Raw genomic sequence first — 9,860 nt, forward strand, 5'->3', positions numbered from 1 at the left:
TCCATTTGGAATCTTGTAGATATTGTTTTGGGTGCTGTCAAAATGCTTCAGAGCATAAACGGCTAGTGAGAATCTGGAATTTTCACCAAGTCCCTAAAAACTGATATTTTTGGCCAAGTTAGCAGCTGTGTAACTTTCTGTGCGAAACTATTTTGTATTATCTTTTAGCTTGTTCTTGTAGTACTTTTGAATAGCTTCTGCCACATATCCTATTTGGAATATTTGGGTGGCTGTAGGTGCTTTGCATGTAGCCCTCAAACTGCTACGATGCTGTTTATGGCAGATTGTGTAGTTTTGATGTTTTGATGCTTGTGAGTGCATAGATGATGGTGTGGTGATATTCATTGCACCAAACCATCCATTCTTGTTTGTTTTGTGATTTGGTAACCTCGGAATACCAGAAGTATGCCATTGGAGTGTGTTGTGATGGATTGGGTACGTAGGACTCTATTTCTTCTTTCGTTGTTTCTGGTTGATCCGTAGCTCGGTTCGTAACGATCTTTATATGTTTTTGCATCATTTTCGCGTGACGCATCTGTTCATGTTATCCTCATGCATGTCAAGATAGCCTAGAGTGCAGTTCTGTCCAGGAACTTGTATTTTCTTCTCATGCTTGTGCTAGTGACTAGAATAGAGATGCATGTTCATTTTCATCTCATGCATCATGTGCTTGTTGCAGTTTGTTGTGCTGTTGTTCATTGGATGCTATTTTTATGTTGGGTAGCACCGGGATCGGAGAACGAGTAGGTGGATCGGGAGAGTACGTGCAGGACGAACAAGAGCAATTCCAAGCTGAGGACATCACAAGCAAGATGATATGACCTTGATTCCATATCTAGACTTGTTATGCTAGATTACGTTTCTTCGTCATATGCTCGCCGCCTACCACTGAAATAATTGCCTCCTGATATTACCATGAAACCCAAACACTTATCTCTTCCTAGAAAATCTTGAATGGCTAAGTAGGCTTTGCTAAGCTTCTAATGTTAGCGTTGATAGTTGCAGGTGCCTTGTCTCATGTGGAAACATGGGTTGATATCATTAAGTTAAATCTGATATTTAATTAATGCACCTATATAGTTGGTAAATAACGGAAGGCCTAGCCTTTGCCAGGTGTTTTGTCCCGTTATTACCTCCATAGTTACCGGCTACCGGTGTTTGATTCCATAATTGTTCGCTCCTAACATGTTCTCGGTTGTTATGGGGACCCCCTTGAGAAATCGTGTAGTGTTAAGACTTGTCTGGCAGGACCCAACATTGGTTTTAATTTGCTAATCACTTAATAATAATCTGCATAGGGAATAGCTACCACGAGGAATTTAATCAACAACCCGGGCCAGTGCTCCTCATGAGTGTTGGTCCACCCACCTAGCAGTCGGCAATACCACCTCGGGGAAACTTGAGGTTTGGTCATTGTCCACTATGCATAGACGGTGTTGTCCTGAGACTGAGATACGCGGCTCCTATCAGGGTCGTCTACACACCGGGAGGTCTTGCTAGTCTTGTCTTACCTTAGTGATATATCTGGCATATAGGAATCGCGGTGAAGCTTTGGTTCTCCCCAGAGTTGAGGTTTTCCACTAAGGAATCCGACGATATCATGAGTTTCATGATAGAGGATTACTTTGCGGCCCGTGACCGTTTGTGATGGACTAGTTGGAGCACCCCTGTAGGGTTTAATCTTTCGGAAAGCCGTGTCCGCGGTTATGTGGCAACTTGGAATATTTGTTAACATCCGATTATAGATAACTTAAACGTAACTCTAATAAAATTGCCAACTGTGTGCGTAACCGTGACTGTCCCCGTCGAAGACCTCTCTTCGATGGGAAACACGGTGGGGTTATGATTGACGTAAGTAGGTGTTCAGGATCACTTAGTGATCAGCTAATCATCGATCGCTAGTATAGACCACCTTCAATACTTGTTCTACGTAAGTTAGCCACCATAATTCTTAGGATGCTGCAACCTAAATACTCCACCTTCCATACCTAATAACTTGACTAGTTCTGGCACCGAGGTCGTAGATTGCTGAGGCCCCGTGGCTCACAGATTCCTTCAAAACACCAACAAGTTCAGGTAACCCCGAGTCAGGTGATCCCGACGGCACGTAGCTGGCGTGGCAGTACGATGAGGAGAAGGACTGCCTATACATGAACTATCCAGAAGACTGAGGCGTGGCCGTGATCGTGGGCAAGCATGCAAGGTAGCATTGTCATTTCTCATGTTTTGTAGTCCGTAGCGGAACTACCTTGTTTGGATGCGTGATGTAGCTCTGATATATTTATGAGATGGCAGTTCAATCCATAAGTGTCATTCTACTATTATTTTGTATGTGCTATGTTACCGTGCTTGCCAAACACTTAGATGCGCTTCTTTCCAATTCGGGGCCTCGTTCCCTAAATCGGAAAGGACCGCATCTTAGTCGTTGCAAGCTTATTAACGCTCCTCAAGGCAACTCAGTGTTTTGCCGTGGTAACCATAGCTCATCCGTCGTGCCCTGAGAATGAGATAGGCTGCTCCTATCAAGTTCGTCGACACGTCGGGAGGTCTTGCTGGACTTGTCTTACCTTAGTGATAAATGTGGTGCATTGGGATTCCGGTGAGACTTTGGGTCTTCTCACAGTTGAGGTTTTCCTCTAAGGAATCCAACGAGATCGCGAGTTTCATGGTCGAGGATTACTATGCGGCCTATGGTAATTTGTGATGGCTTAGTTGGAACACCTTTGCAGGGTTAAATCTTTCGGAAGTCGTGCCCGCGATTATGTGGCAATCATAGATATTTTGTTAACATCCGGTTCTAGATAACTAAAAGTAACTTAAATAAAACCTCGACCGTCTTACATAGACCATGATAACTTGTTTTTGTTCTTCGTAAGTTAGCCACCATAAATGCTTAGGTTGCTGCAAACTCAAACACTTACCCCAACCTCACCTACTAACTTAGTTAGACTCGATACCAAGGTCATGAGATTCCTGAGTCCTCGTGGGTCACAGTTTACTACAACCACCCACATGTACATGTACCCCACATGCAGACGTTCCCTAGGATACCTAGCTGAGGTGGGAGTTCGATGAGGCCACTGGCACGCTATACGTGATTTACACCGAGGTTTAGAGGCACTTGGTCATGATCGTGGGCCAAGCAAGGCGGTATAGCATGGGCTTTTGTCATTTATCTTGTCCGTAGTCGGACCCTGTTTTTTCCCATTTGAATAATGTAAGACTTTGTGACCCTATAATTTAGCTTTTGGCGAGAGTAAGCCAAGTCTTATTACTCTCCCATCTTTTGTGTGTTGCTATGTTATCCTGCTTGCAAAACGCTCAGATACGCCACTTTCCCCTTTTGAGGCCTCGCCCCCAAATAGGAAAGTCCCGCATCTTAGTCATTACAAGTTGGTATCAGAGCCTTACGACCATAGGAGCCTTTGATTGATCAAACTTGGCTGATTTGAGTCTAGTGATAACTATTTTGAGTCTTAGTTATATCAGAGAGTAGGTTTCTTTTTTTCTACTCTTTTATGATCTGGTGAGGTTCACGACTTAGGAAATTTTAATTCTAGTCCTCTTCTCACTCAACTTTTTTTAGGATCACGCAAGTATTTTGGAATCTATATGATACCGATGTGATGGAGTTCTGAATTGGTGCCTCCTACTGTGTTGATTTTATTACAGGGATTTGAGCTTCAGGGGATTATTGAGCACATCGTTATCATTCAGATTTGTTAGTATCGCAGGACAGAGGATGATTGAAATTGCTTCAATACTAGTACTGGCATGATAAGCCCGGCATCCCAAGTACTCGTGGAGAGAGGTCAGGAGTACCGCCATACTTAGTATCGTTGTGATTACGAGGGTATGAGATAGATGAGGTTCCGAGATTCTGCTTATGTCTTGACGGATGTGATACATTGGATTGGTTAGATGCTAGGAGTTTAGTGATATATTACTCCTTGTATCCGTGGACCAGATTGCATGACCAGAAATTTTGGAAGTTCGTAGGTGGGAATTCCATTAGCAACTTAGGGATTCTTTGATCACATGTATGTTGGGTATATACATTTGTTCCGAGCAATCCTAGCTCATACTTGGTATTTACAAGTGGCTTTTCAATGAGATCTTGTTGACAGTTATTTTGAGAAAGCATTCTTACTAATTATAGTTCAAGTGCATTTGCTAAGAATTCTTCTTTGGATATTTCTATCCATTGAATAAGTTTAATATTTGAATTTTCATCTCTGGTCTAATGTTGTTGTCTGTCTCCAAGATGGCTCCTCCAACTCGCCAGAATCCGGGTCGTGAGAGTGTTGACCCTCCACCACCCCCTCCACCACTGCCTCCTCCTCCTGAGGCATGGCAAGCTGTGATGGCGCGAACCAATGCAAACACTCATATGTTGCTTCCGTTGTTGCAAGAGAGGAACCAACATCATCTGGGTAATTTCTACAATGGTCGACAACAGTTTGCAACTCTGATTCAATTCCTGGCGAACCAGCCGAAGTCCTTCACTTCATGTGACCAGCCATTTAAATAGAAAAGATTTGAAAATCATGGCATGGGTCTCCTTTTTTTCTTTCGATGGGGATGACTGGATTCGTGGCATGAACAAGAACTTCGTGGTGGGGAACGTTGAATGGGAAACAAAAAATTTCCTACGCACATGAAGACCTATCATAGTTATGATCATCTACGAGAGGGAGATCGGATCTACATACCCTTGTAGATCGCTAAGAGGGAAGCGTTAAGAAACACAGTTGATGTAGTGGAACGTCTTCGTGAACCAAATTGTCGCTGTCCCACGATCCGTCCTGATCTATCACTGAACGGACGACACCTCCGTGTTCAACACACATACAACTCGATGACTATATCTGCCTTCTTGATCCAGCAAGAGAGACGGGGAAGTAGATGAGTTCTCCGGTAGCATGATTGCGCGCCAGTGATAGTGGTGATCTATTCCTGCATGGCTTTGCCTAAGCACCGCAGAAATCTGATCTAGGGGCGGAACTACAAACTAGAGGAGAGGGTTGCATGTGGCTAAAATTGTGTGTCAAAAACCTAGTTTGAGCACCAAGGGAAACCCCCTTGGGCTCAGCCGAACCTAGAGAAGAGGAGACCTCCTCCAATCCTACTTGGAGTAGGACTCCTCCTCAAGTCCACGAGGCCCTCTTGGGGAGTGGTGGGCCCACCTAGTGGCCCCCCGGTACCCATTCGTCACTCCCGGTACACTGCCGGCAATGCGTGAAACTCTTCCGGAATCCAAATACCAACTTCCTATATATCAATCATTGTTTTCAGACCATTCCGGAACTCCTCGTGACGTCCGGGATCTCATCCGGGAGTTAGACCGAAACTTCGGTCACCAGCACATATAACTCAACTATACCGAATCGTCACCGAACCTTAAGTGAGCAGACCCTGCGGGTTCGAGAACTATGCAGACATGACCCGAGACACTCTCCGGTCAATATCCAATAGAGGGACCTGGATGTCCATATTGGATCCTACATATTCTACGACGATCTTATCGGTTGACCCTCTATGTCAAGAATTCATATAATTTCGTATACCATTCCCTTTGTCCTTCGGTATGTTACTTGCCCGAGATTTGATCGTCTGTATCTCCATACCTATTTCAATCTCGTTACCGGCAAGTCTCTTTACTTGTTCCGTAATACAAGATCCCATGACTAACTCTTTAGTTACATTGCTTGCAAGGCTTATATGAGATGTTGCATTACTGAGTGGGCCCCGAGATACCTCTTCATCACACGGAGTGACAAATCCATGTCTTGATCCATGCTAACTCAACGGACATCTTCGGAGATGCATGTAGAGTACCTTTCTAGTCACCCAGTAATGTTTGAACGTTTGATACAGACAAGGTATTCCTCGGGTGTAAGTGAGTTACATGATCTCATGGTCATAGGAATGAATACATGACATGTAGAAAACAATAGCAACAAAATGACACGATCATATGCTACGTTCATAGTTTGGGTCTAGTCCATCACATCATTCTCCTACTGATGTGATCCCATCATCAAGTGACAACATTTTTCTATGGCTGGGAAACCTTAACAATCTTTGTTCAACAGGTTAGTCTACTAGAGACTCACTAGGAACACATTTTTGTCTATACATCCACACATGCATTTATGTTTCCATTCAATACAATTATAGCATGGATAATAAATGATTATCTTGAAACAGGAAATATGATAATAACCATTCTAGTATTGCCTCTAGGGCATATTTCCAATAGTCTCCCACTTGCACTAGAGTCAATAATCTAGTTCACATCACTGTGTGATTGTAATGAATCTAACACCCACACAATTTTGGGGTTTGATCATGTCTTGCTTGTGAGAGACTTTTTTAGTCAATGGGTATGAACCTTTCAGATTCGTGTGTGCTTTACAAATCTCTATGTCATCCTATAAATCCTGCTACCACACGCCATTTGGAACTATTGCAAATGACTTCTCCACTATACAAATTCGGTTTACTACTCAAAGTCATTTGAATTAGTGTCAAAGCTTGCATCGACGTAACCTTTTATGACGAACTCCTTAATCACCTCCATAATCGAGAAAAATTTCTTAGTCCACTAGTTACTAAGGATAACTTTTGACCACTGTTCAGTGACTTAATCATGGATCACTCTTTGTACCCCTTGAAAAACTCATGGCAAGCTACACATCAGGTGTGGTACACATCATGGCATACTTCAGAGCCTATGACTAAGGCATAGGGGACGACCTTCGTCCTTTCTCTCTCTTCTGCCATGGTCGGGTTTTGAGTCTTACTCAAATTTGCACCTTACAACACAGCCAAGAACCCCTTCTTTGTCGTTCTATTTTGAACTCCTTCAAAAACTTGTCAAGGCATGCATTTCATTGGAAGTTTTATCAAGCATCTTGATCTATCTCTATATATCTTGATGCTCAGTGTTCAAGTAGCTTAATCCAGGTTTTCCTTCGAAAAACACTTTTCAAACAACCCTATATGCTTTCCAGAAATTCTACATGATGTTCGATCAACAATATGTCAACCACATATACTCATCAAAAATTCTATAGTGCTCCCACTCACTTTCTTGGAAATACAAGTTTCTCATAAACTTTGTATAAAACCAAAAGCTTTGATCACTCATCAAAGTACTTATTCCAACTCCAAGATGCTTGATCTAGTCCATAGAAGGATCACTGGAGCCTGCATACTTGTTAGCATTCTTAGGATCGACAATACCTTCTGGTTGTATCACATACAACCTTTCCTCAAGCAAACTGTCGAGGAAACAATGTTTTCACATCCTATCTGCAAGATTTCATAAATAATGCAGCAACTGCTAACATAATTCCAATAGACTTTTAGCATCACTACGAGTGAGAAAGTCTCATCATAGTCAACTCTTTGAATTTGTCGGAAACATCTTTGAGACAAGTCGAGCTTTCTTAATGGTGACTTGTCACCATCATCGTCTGTCTTCCTTTTAAATATCCATCTGTACTTAACAGTCTTACAACCATCAAGTAGTTTTTCTAAAGTCCACACTTTGTTCTCATACATGGATCCTCTCTCGGATTTCACGGACTCCAGCCATTTGTCGGAATTAGGGCCCACCATCGCTTCTCCATAGCTCGTAGGTTCATTGTTGTTCAACAACATGACCTATGAGACAGGGTTACCGTACCACTCTGGAGCAGTACGTGACCTTGTCGACCTACGAGGTTTGTAGTAACTTGATCCGAAGCTACATGATCACTATCATCAACTTCCACTTCAATTGGTATAGATGCCACAGGAACAACTTCCTGCGCCCTCCTACATACTAGTTGAAGTGACGGTTTAATAACCTCATCAATTTTCCACCATCCTCCCACTCTATTCTTTCGAGAGAAGCTTTTCCTCGAGAAAGGACCCGTTTCTAGAAACAAACACTTTGCTTCTGGATCTGAGATACGAGATGTACCCAACTATTTTGGGTATCCTATGAAGATGCATTTATCCGTTTTGGGTTCGAGCTTATTAGACTAAAACCTTTTCACATAACCGTCGTTGCCCCAAACTTTTAAGAAACGACAACTTAGGTTTCTCCAAACCATAGTTCATGCGTTGTCATGTCAATGAAATTACGTGGTGCCCAATTTAAATTGAATGCAGTTGTCTCTATTGCCTAACCCAAAACTATAGTGGTATTTCGATAAGAGACATCATAGTATGCGCTATATCCAATAAGGCGCGGCTATGACGTTCGTACACACCATCACACTATGGTGCTCCAGGTGGCATGAGTTGCGAAACAATTTCCACATTGTCTTAACTATGTACTAAACTTGCAACTCAGATATTCATCTCTACGATCATATCGTAGACATTTTATCCTCTTGGCACGACGATCTTCACTCTGAAATAGCTTGAACTTTTCAATATTTCAGACTTGTGGTACATCAAACAAATACTCCTGTATCTACTCAAATCGTAAGTGAAGTAAGAACATAACGATATACATTGCGTGCCTCGGCACTCATTGGACTGCATACAACAAAATGTATTACTTCCAACAAGTTACTTTCTTGTTCCATCTCACTGGAAAAACAAGGGCTTCAGTCATCTTACCCATGTGGTATGATTTGCATGCCTCAAGTGAGTCCAAACGATCCATCTGCATGGAGTTTGTTCATGCATTTATACCAATAGGCTTGGTTTGCATGTCTCAAATGTTTCAAAAATGAGTGAGTACAAAGATCCATCAGCCTGGAGCTCCCTCATGCATTTTATACCAATATAACTCAAGCGGCAGTGCCACAAGTAAGTGGTACTATCATTACTACTTTGCATCTTTTGGCATCAATATTATTAACATGTGTACCACTAAGATCGAGATTCAATAAACCAGTGAAGGTATTTATTCAAGCAAATAGAATAACCATTATTCTCATTAAATGAATAATCGTATTGCAATAAACACGACCTAATCATGTTCATGCTCAACGCAAACACCAAATAACAATTATTTACTTTTAGCACTAATCCCGATGGTAGAGGGAGTGTGCAATGTTTATTCACATCAGCCTTGGAGACACTTCCAACACTTATCGTCACCACGCCTTTATATAGTGTTTGTTTATTCCGTTGCTTTTACTTTGATTTACTAAGACTTGGCAACCGAACCGGTATGTAATACCCTCGTGCTACTAGGAGTACTAGTAAAGTACACACCAATATCATGTATATCCAATATACTTCTGTCAACTTTGCCAGCCTTCTCATCTACCAAGTATCTAGGGTACTTCCTCTTAAGTGAGTATTTCCCTCATTACAGAAGCACTTAGTCTCGGGTTTGGGTTCAACCTTGGGTCTCTTCACAACAGCAACAACTGGTTTGCCGTGTCATGGAGTATCCCTTCTTGCCCTTGCCCTTCATGAAACTAGTGGTTTTACTAACCATCAACAATCGATGCTCCTTTTTGATTTCTACTCTCGTGGTGTCAAACATCATGAATAGCTCAAGGATCATCATATCTATCCCTGATCTTTTATAGTTCATCACGAAGCTCTAGTAGCTTGGTGGCAGTGACTTTGGAGAACCATCACTATCTCACGTGGAAGATTAACTCCCACTCGATTCAAGCGATTGTAGCAATCTGACAATCTGAGCACATGCTCAATGATTGAGTTTTTCTCCCTTACTTTTTATACAAAGAATCTTGTCCGAGGTCTCATACCTCTGAACAAGCGCACGAGCATGAAATCCCAATTTCATCTCTTGGAACATCTCATATGTTACATGACGTTCAAAACGTCTTTGGCGCCTCAGTTCTAAGCCGTAAAGCATTTACGCACTGAACTATCACGTA

Source organism: Hordeum vulgare, chromosome 6H (genome assembly GCF_904849725.1).
Source record: "Hordeum vulgare subsp. vulgare chromosome 6H, MorexV3_pseudomolecules_assembly, whole genome shotgun sequence".
In the NCBI taxonomy this organism is placed as follows: domain Eukaryota; kingdom Viridiplantae; phylum Streptophyta; class Magnoliopsida; order Poales; family Poaceae; genus Hordeum; species Hordeum vulgare.